The sequence below is a fragment of the Pyrus communis genome, chromosome 6 (assembly GCF_963583255.1).
Source record: "Pyrus communis chromosome 6, drPyrComm1.1, whole genome shotgun sequence".
Classification (NCBI taxonomy): domain Eukaryota; kingdom Viridiplantae; phylum Streptophyta; class Magnoliopsida; order Rosales; family Rosaceae; genus Pyrus; species Pyrus communis.
In genome coordinates this window covers 9,472,647-9,482,689 of record NC_084808.1, presented here as the reverse complement: position 1 = coordinate 9,482,689, position 10,043 = coordinate 9,472,647, and the positions used below count along the sequence as shown (strand labels likewise).

The 10,043-nt window shown below is 42.9% G+C and overlaps 1 non-coding gene across 1 annotated transcript; it reads right to left on the bottom strand.

The window, feature by feature from the left end:
- Window positions 1-247: 247 nt before the first annotated feature.
- Window positions 248-354, bottom strand: LOC137738530 (small nucleolar RNA R71). Its single transcript, XR_011068973.1, has one exon. It is a non-coding gene; the product is annotated as a small nucleolar RNA R71 (small nucleolar RNA).
- Window positions 355-10,043: the final 9,689 nt, after the last annotated feature.

Sequence of the window (10,043 nt, the reverse complement as noted above, 5' to 3'; positions counted from 1 at the left end):
TCAAACCTCATATCCTCAACATATTGCCGTCCTTTCATGGGTTGCCAAACAGTGATCCCAACATGCATTTGGCTGATTTTATTGAGGCATGTGACAATACCATAATTAGAGGTTTCTCTTCTGAAGCTATCAAGTTACGCTTGTTCCCTTTCTCTTTGAAGGACAAAGCCAAGGCAATAGCATTACAACGTGGACAGAATTGCAAGAAAAATTTCTCAATAAGTTTTTTCCCTCTTCCAAGACTCTTGCACTTAAAAAAGAGATATTGGCTTTCGCTCAAAAGCCAAATGAGTCTTTCCATGAAGCTTGGGAATGGTATAATGAGATGTACACAAAATGTCCTCATGCTGGGTTTGATTTTAACCTTCAAATGAACATCTTTTAAGATGGTCTCAATGCCACCACCAAGAGTCAAGTGAATGCATTTGCTGGAGGGTGGCTAATGTCGAAATCAGCAAGGGAAGCATTTGAGTTGTTTGATATGATGGCTTCTGAATCCTAACAATGGATAGAAGAACAAACACAAAAGAGGGGAGTTTTCGAGGTTTCTCAGAGTTCTCCTAATGTTTCTGCTCAAATTGCTAAAATGGAGAAGAATTTTAATGCCAAGTTTGCTGCCTTAACGCAAGTCTCTTCCATGCCTAATGCTCAAGAAGCTTGAATCATTTGCAGTGAGACAACTCATGAGATTACTCAATGCCCCAACAAGGATAGCTACCATGAGCTTGTGCAAGAGCATGTGAATATGGTGAATAATTATATTAGACCCAGGAGTGACCCTCATTCCAATACATATAATCCTGGGTGGAAGAACCATCCCAATCTTAGTTAGGGTGGCAAACAATAGCCACGTCAATGCCAACAGTCTTACCAATCAACTAGTGAGACTAAGAAACCATCTCTTGAAGACCAAATGTCGCAGCTAGCTCAACATATGTCCACTCTGTCTAATAGCACCAACAATTTTGTCCAATCCACACAAACTAGCATTCAGAATCTCACAGCATCAGTGGGGAATTTGGAGACTTAAGTTGGAGAACTTGCTACCATGTTCAATGAAAGAGAGAAAGGAAAGTTCCCGAGCCAACCTGAGCAAAATCCAAGAAGGATGGAGCATTGTAAAGTCATACAGACATTGAGAAGTGGCAAGAGCTATGACAACAGAGAAGTGGTGCACCATGAAGCCGAAGTGGAAAAAGAAGAGCTTACTGAAAGTGCATTGTTGGCTACAAAGTCTCAGTCAGTGGCTATTTCTGTAGCAGGTATTCCAGATCCTAGAGCGAGTGGCAAAATGCAATCTCAACCCAACTTTGATGTAAAGAAGGAAAATGGTCTTGGTAGTTTATTTGCACCTTTTGACAAGCTACCATACATTCCACCTTTGCCATTTCCACAATGACAGCAACAACGTTCCAAGGATCAACAATGCATTGAATTCATGAAGACGTTGGCTAAGGTTCAAATCAATTTGCCTTTATTAGATGCTATTAAACAGATCCCATCATATGCCAAATTTCTGAAGGAGCTATGTTCTAAAAAGAAAAAGTTCTTGGAATACGAGAAAGTGATTTTAATTGAGCAATGCAGCGCTGTCCTCTTACATAAGCTACCACCCAAGAAGGAAGATCCAGGGAGTTTCACTATCTCTTGTACTATTGGTAGTCTTGATATTTGTAAAGTATTGACTGATTTAGGTGCAAGTGTTAATCTTATGCCTTATTCTGTTTTTCAAAAATTAGGTGAAGGAGAACTTAAGCCCACATATGTGAGTTTTCAATTTGTAGATAGGTATGTGACCTATCCTTTGGATATTCTAGAAGATGTGATTATTAAAGTGGATAAATTCTATCTTCCAGCTGATTTCATTGTACTTGACATGGAGGAAGACAAGGAAGTGCCTCTCATTTAGGCCGATCATTCATGACCACCGCATGGACACTTATTGATGTGGAAGCAAGTACTTTAACCTTAAGAGTGCAAGGAGAGTCAGTTGTATTCAAACTCTTTGAAGCTGTCAAGTGTCCTCTCGAACCTGAAGAGTGTTTTCGTGTTGATATTTTTGATGGGATTGTGCATGCAAACTTCGCCTCACGATCGTCCAACGATGAGCTGTTAACTTGCCTCACCAACCATGATGCTTCTTTATCTATGGAAGAAAATGTGGTGGACTTCATTGCTGCATTAGATAGTGCACCAATTCATAATCCAAAGTGGCGACATGTTTATGAAAGCCTTGGAGTGCCTAAGTAGCCTCTTCTTTCTTCAAGTGAGCAAGCTTCGAAGTTAGAGCTCAAGCTACTGCGAAGCTACCTCAAGTATGCTCATCTCGAGGTGAACAAGACCTTGCCTGTTATTATTGCGGCTGATCTTAGTGACACGGAGGAAGATAAATTACTAAGAGTTCTTTGTAAGTATCAAGATGCTCTGGAGTGGACACTCGCTGACATTAAGGGCATTAGTCCAGCTTTGTGCATGCATAGAATTTTTATGGAGGCTGGGACTAAACCAATTGTTAAAGCTCAAAGACGTCTAAATCTGATCATGAAGGAAGTTGTAAGAGTTGAGGTGATGAAGTTACTCGATGTAGGTATCATTTATCCAATGTCGGATAGCAAATGGGTGAGCCCAACTCAGGTGGTTTGAAAGAAAACTAGTATTACTGTGGTGAAGAATGATAACAACGAGCTTGTGCCTACAAGGATGACCACTGGATGGCGAATGTGTGTTGACTATAGAAAGCCCAATGACAACACTAGAAAGGATCATTTTCCGCTACTATTCATTGATCAGATGCTCGAGAGACTAGCCGATCATTCTTTCTATTGTTTCTTAGATGGTTATTCAGGATACAACCAAATTCCAATTGCCCCTGAGGATCAAGAGAAGACAAAATTTACATGCCTCTTTGGTACAGTTGCATACAGACGAATGCCATTTGAATTGTGCAATGTCCATGCCACTTTCCAACGATACATGATGAGTATCAAGTTACGCTTGTTCCCTTTCTCTTTTATGGATGACTTTTTTGTCTTCGGTGATTCTTTTGATATATGTTTGGATAACTTGTCTTTGGTTTTGGAAAGGTGCAGGGAGACTAATCTTGTGTTAAATTGGGAAAAATGTCATTTTATGGTTAAGCATGGCATTGTGCTAGGACACCTAATTTCAAGCAAAGGAATAGAGGTCGACAAGGCCAAGATTGATGTGATAGCCAATTTGCCACCACCCATTTCTATGAAGAGTGAGATCTTTCTTTGGATATGCTGGTTTCTATCAAAAATTCATCAAGGATTTTTCCAAAATCAGTCGTCCTCTTTGTAATTTACTTGCTAAAGATGCTACTTTTGGTTTTGATGCAGCTTGTCATGAAGCTTTCAACAAATTGAAGGATCTTCTCACATCAGCCCCAGTTATAACAGCTCTGGATTGGATCCTTCCTTTTGAGCTCATGTGCGATGCTTCTGATTACGTTGTGGGTGCTATTCTTGGTCAGCGACATGACAAGTTCCCCCATGTTATATATTATGCCAGCTGCAGTTTGAATGATGCTCGGCTGAATTATGCCATTACGGAAAAAGAATTACTTGCAGTGGTATTTGCTCTTGAAAAGTTTCGATCATACTTAATGGGTGCTAAAGTCATTGTGTATTCTGATCATTCTGCTCTCAAGTACTTATTGTCTAAAAAAGAGGCCAAACCACGATTGATTCGATGGGTCATTCTCTTGCAAGAGTTTGATATGGAGATCCGAGATAAAAAGGGACGTGAGAATGTTGTGGCAGATCATCTTTCAAGATTAGTAAATGCAAGCAGTGATGAGGCAGATTCATTGCCCCTACAAGAGAGCTTTCCGGACGAGCAACTTCTAGCGGTTACTCATCAAGTACCATGGTATGCCGACGTCTCAAATTATTTGGTTTCTGGAGAAATTGTAGACATCGAAATTTCGGTAAAACAAATGTTCACCAATGCATTAAAGTTTTGACGTGTCAAGACATACATGGCATACGCCACGTGTTGTACAAATTGTACACATGGCGTGTGACTCAACAAAATAGGAAGAAATACCCTTGAAGGATTAAACAAGTTTTTTCTTCTCATTTTGGGCAATGACAAGGCAAGCACATTTCAATCCATTGAGGATCAAAACAAGTTTTTCTTCTCATGTTGGGCAATGACAAGGTAAGCACACTTCAATCCATTACGGATCAAATAAAGTTTTTCTCATTTGGGCAATGACAAAGCATACACATTTCAAGTTTAAAATGGTATTAAGTGGGAAATTAGGCCATAAGTTACACCACTTCAATTTCAATATTGCATTAAGTGGGAAATTAGGCCATAAGTTAGACCACTTCAATTTCAATATTGCATTAAGTGGGAAAATTAGGCAATGGTGCTTGGAAAGGAAAAAAATATTTTGTGGTGGTGATTCATTCTCAAAGCCTATAAATAGGCTTCTCCATCAAGGTATCAAGCATCAAGGAATTCACAAATACATTTTCTCTACTCCCAAATTGGAAGAGAATTCCCCAAATCCTTGAAGCTTTGAAACTCTAAAGCTTTCAAGCAAATCCCGAAGGATCAAGAAAGCTCTCTTTGTTCTTCGTCAAATCCTCCTTCAAGATCAAGCCCCAACGGCCCTTGAAGAACTTCCACCAACTCAAGATCAAGCCCCGACGGCCCTTGAAGAAAGTGTTCATTGTTCATCAACTGTTCATCCTAAGATCAAGCCCCAACGGCCCTTTGGATCAACAACCTCAACAAATCCACACATCCAATCGTTCTTCAAGATTAAGCCCAAAAGCCCTTGAAGATCCACTCATCCATCAACCTTCAAGATCAAGCCCAAAAGCCCTTGAAGAAATCCACACAACCATTATTCAAGATCAAGCCCCGACGGCCCTTGAAGAAAGTGTTCATCGTTCATCCTAAGATCAAGCCCCAACGGCCCCTTGGATCAACAACACAAACAAATCCACACATCCAATCGTTCTTCAAGACTAAGCCCAAAAGCCCTTGAAGATCTGCTCATCCATCAACCTTCAAGATCAAGCCCAAAAGCCCTTGAAGAAATCCATACACCCATTCTTCAAGATCAAGCCCAACGCCCCTTGAAGATCCGTTCATCAACTGTTCATCCTTAGATCAAGCCCCGACGACCCTTTGGATCAACAACTCATCCACAAACCTACACCCTACGAAGATAGAATCAGAGGACCAAATTTGAGAGAGATCGTAACCCCAAAATCATAAACACAAAAATATTATTTTGTACACGTTATTCTGGTTTCTTGTTTCAAGGAATCTTCCGTGTTCACAAATTTGGCACGCCCAGTGGGACAATCTCTACCTCTCATCTCTGTCTCCGTTCAAGATATTCAAGCACAGTCCATGGCTTCAAACAAATAACAAGTCATGACTATCGGCACTACCTCCATTGAAAAACAGCTGGTTCAGATGAAGGAAACAGTTGCAAGGCTGATAAAGACTGCAGAGGAGAAAAACTTGCAAACCGCCGGACTCATCAACCGTCTGGAGGCACAGCATGGCGTCAAAGTGAAACCAAGCTCTCTTCCAACTAAGAAGACCGAAGAAGGCTTTAACCCAAATGCCTACGAACTCATGTCAAAGGCTAGGCATGACTTTGCCTCCTCTTCAAATCTTGGAAAGAAGGTTTCAAACACCGTCAACGACAAAGATCGCGACCTCACCGAGACTCAAAAGAAGTTGAAGGAGCATGGTTACGGAGTTGACAACAACCAAAGCACACCTCCAAAATCAATGGCATCAAGCAAGGGACAAGCCGTTCTTGCAACCACCAAGGGAAAAAGCATAAGCACTTCCGCCACAAATGGAGCATCCATTGGTGCCACAACCACAAGCTCCTGGTCCGCATGAGCATAAAAGGCGACAACCAACGCTCCTGGTTTGCACGAGCATAAAAGGCGACATCAATTGCTCCTTGCCTGCACGAGTTGAAACTGCAAGCGACATCAATTGCTCCTTGCCTGCACGAGTTGAAACTGCAAGCGACACCAAACGCTCCTTGCCTGCACGAGCTGAAACTGCAAACGGCACCAAAACGCTCCTTGCCTGCACGAGCTGAAACTGCAAACGGCACCAAACGCTCCTTGCCTGCACGAGCTGAAACTGCAAACGGCACCAAACGCTCCTTGCCTGCACGAGCTGAAACTGCAAACGGCACCAAAACGCTCCTTGCCTGCACGAGCTGAAACTGCAAACGGCACCAAAACGCTCCTTGCCTGCACGAGCTGAAACTGCAAACGGCACCAAACGCTCCTTGCCTGCACGAGCTGAAACTGCAAACGGCACCAAACGCTCCTTGCCTGCACGAGCTGAAACTGCAAACGGCACCAAACGCTCCTTGCCTGCACGAGCTGAAACTGCAAACGGCACCAAAACGCTCCTTGCCTGCACGAGCTGAAACTGCAAACGGCACCAAACGCTCCTTGCCTGCACGAGCTAAAACTGCAAACAGCACCAAACACTACTTGCCTGACGAGGAGGTGTTCTACATCGACATCTTCCCAACATGGACGATGTTCTTCGACGGATCCGCACGAGCAGACGGAACGGGGGCAGAAGTAGTATTCATGTCGCCATAAAGGCAAATACTACCTTACTCCTTCCAACTGAATGAGCTATGCTCCAACAATGTTGCTGAGTACCAAGCATTGATCATCGGGCTCCAAATGGCGATCAACATGGAAATCACAGCTCTTGAGGTATATGGCGATTCCAAGCTCATAATCAATCAACTCTTAACTGAATATGAGGTGAGGAAAGATGATCTCGTCCCATACTTCCGGCTAGCGACCCAACTGCTACAAAAGTTCGAAGCTGTGACACTAGAACATGTGCTAAGAAAGAAAAATCAAATGGCAGACGCTCTCGCCAATCTAGCCTCGAGTATGACACTAGGAAAAGATGAAGTTGCAGACGTGCCAGTTTGCCAAAGATGGGTGATTCCGCTCGTTAATGAAATGTCACTAGATGATACAAATGTCATCTCAGTACTTCCAGTCGATGCTGAAGAGTGGAGACAGCCGCTGATCGACTACTTAGAGCACGGAAAGCTTGCAGATGATCTCAGACACCGTTCTGAAATACGTCGACGAGCACCTCGCTTCCTTTACTACAAAGGAACACTCAATCGACGCTCTTTTGAAGGAGTGCTCCTGAGATGCCTAGGTGAGGAAGAAGTTAATCTAGCCATGGAAGAAGCACATTCAGGTGTGTGTGGGGCACATCAGTCTGGACCAAAGCTACATTTCCGGCTTAAAAGAATGGGTTACTACTGGCCGAGCATGGTGAAGGACTGCCTGGAACACGCCAAAAGGTGCCAAGCCTGCCAATTCCACGCCAACTTCATACATCAACCGCCTGAACCATTACACCCTACAGTTGCTTCATGGCCGTTCGACGCATGGGGATTGGACGTTGTAGGACTAATTACGCCAAAGTCATCTGCAGGGGAAGCTTACATCCTAGCTGCAACAGATTATTTCTCCAAGTGGGCTGAAGCCATCCCTTTAAGGGAAGTAAAAAAGGAAACTGTTGTTCGTTTCATCAAGGAGCATATCATCCACCGATATGGGGTGCCTCGCTACATTATCACTGACAACGGAAAGCAGTTCTCCAACCGACTCGTGGACGAGCTTTGCGACAAATACAAGTTCAAGCAGCACAAGTCTTCCATGTATCATGCTCCGGCCAACGGCCTCGCGGAAGCATTCAACAAGACGCTGTGCAACCTCCTGAAAAAGGTAATCGGCCGAACAAAGAGAGATTGGCATGAAAGAATAAGTGAAGCACTTTGGGCATATAGGGCTACACATAGGACTCCTACCCAAGCTACACCTTATTCTCTCGTATATGGCGTAGAAGCTGTTCTACCGCTCGAAAGTCAAATTCCCTCACTAAGGATGGCTATACAAGAAGGCTTGACTGATGAAGAAAATGCAAAGTTGCGCCTTCAGGAGTTGGAAGCGCTGGATGAGAGAAGGTTCGAAGCTCAACAATACTTGGAATGCTACCAAGCACGGTTATCCAAGGCATTCAACAAGAAAGTCCGCCCAAAGTCTTTCCAAGCCGGAGATCTCGTGCTGGCATTGCGTAGGCCTATCATTACAACTCATAAGACAAAAAGCAAGTTCACATCAAAGTGGGATAGACCCTACGTAATACAAGAGATCTACACCAATGGCGCTTACTTAATCATGGCAGAAGACGGGTTGAAGATCGGCCCCATCAACGGCAGATTTTTGAAGCGCTACTACCCCTAAAGCAAACGCACCAAGCTCCTGGCCCGCAAGAGCATAAACTGTGTACGGCAACATCATCAAAATAAAAACAAAAAAAAAAAAAGAAAAAAAAAAAGGAAAATCAACGATTGGAGGAAACCAAAAAATCTTCCAGTCGAACTCAAGATCAAGCCTTGATGGCCCTTGAAGAAATTTCCTGCTGCCCAGTTCAAGAGTAGCACAAAGGAAAATCAACGATTGGAGGAAACCAGAAAATCTTCCAGTCGAACTCAAGATCAAGCCTTGATGGCCCTTGAAGAAATTTCCTGCTGCCCAGTTCAGGAGTAGCACAAAGGAAAATCAACGATTGGAGGAAACCAGAAAATCTTCCAGTCGAACTCAAGATCAAGCCTCGATGGCCCTTGAAGAAATCCTGCTGCCCAGTTCAAGAGTAGCACAAAGGAAAATCAACGATTGGAGGAAACCAGAAAATCTTCCAGTCGAACTCAAGATCAAGCCTTGATGGCCCTTGAAGAAATTTCCTGCTGCCCAGTTCAGGAGTAGCACAAAGGAAAATCAACGATTGGAGGAAACCAGAAAATCTTCCAGTCGAACTCAAGATCAAGCCTCGATGGCCCTTGAAGAAATCCTGCTGCCCAGTTCAAGAGTAGCACAAAGGAAAATCAACGATTGGAGGAAACCAGAAAATCTTCCAGTCGAACTCAAGATCAAGCCTTGATGGCCCTTGAAGAAATTTCCTGCTGCCCAGTTCAAGACTAAGCTTGTGGAAAATCAACGATTGGAGGAAACCAGAAAATCTTCCAGTCGAACTCAAGATCAAGCCTCGATGACCCTTGAAGAAATCACAAGCCCGATTCAAAATCAAGTGTTCTCCACCCTTGAATCAAATTCAACTCCAGATAAAAGGAGTAAGTTCAGACCTTCGGGGGAGACCAAAAGAATCCTCCAGCCCAGTTCAAGACTAAGCCTGTGGAAAATCAACGATTGGAGGAAACCAGAAAATCTTCCAGTCAAACTCAAGATCAAGCCTCAATGGCCCTTGAAGAAATTTCCAGCCTAATTCAAGATCAAGCCTCGACGGCCCTTGGGTTGACATCTACATTAAGGGACTTCAAAACGCATCTTCTACACGTGACAAGCACATGTCTACGACGCGCCTTGAAGTGGGGGCATTTGTAGACATCGAAATTTCGGTAAAACAAATGTTCACCAATGCATTAAAGTTTTGACGTGTCAAGACATACATGGCATACGCCACGTGTTGTACAAATTGTACACATGGCGTGTGACTCAACAAAATAGGAAGAAATACCCTTGAAGGATTAAACAAGTTTTTTCTTCTCATTTTGGGCAATGACAAGGCAAGCACATTTCAATCCATTGAGGATCAAAACAAGTTTTTCTTCTCATGTTGGGCAATGACAAGGTAAGCACACTTCAATCCATTATGGATCAAATAAAGTTTTTCTCATTTGGGCAATGACAAAGCATACACATTTCAAGTTTAAAATGGTATTAAGTGGGAAATTAGGCCATAAGTTACACCACTTCAATTTCAATATTGCATTAAGTGGGAAATTAGGCCATAAGTTAGACCACTTCAATTTCAATATTGCATTAAGTGGGAAAATTAGGCAATGGTGCTTGGAAAGGAAAAAAATATTTTGTGGTGGTGATTCATTCTCAAAGCCTATAAATAGGCTTCTCCATCAAGGTATCAAGCATCAAGGAATTCACAAATACATTTTCTCTACT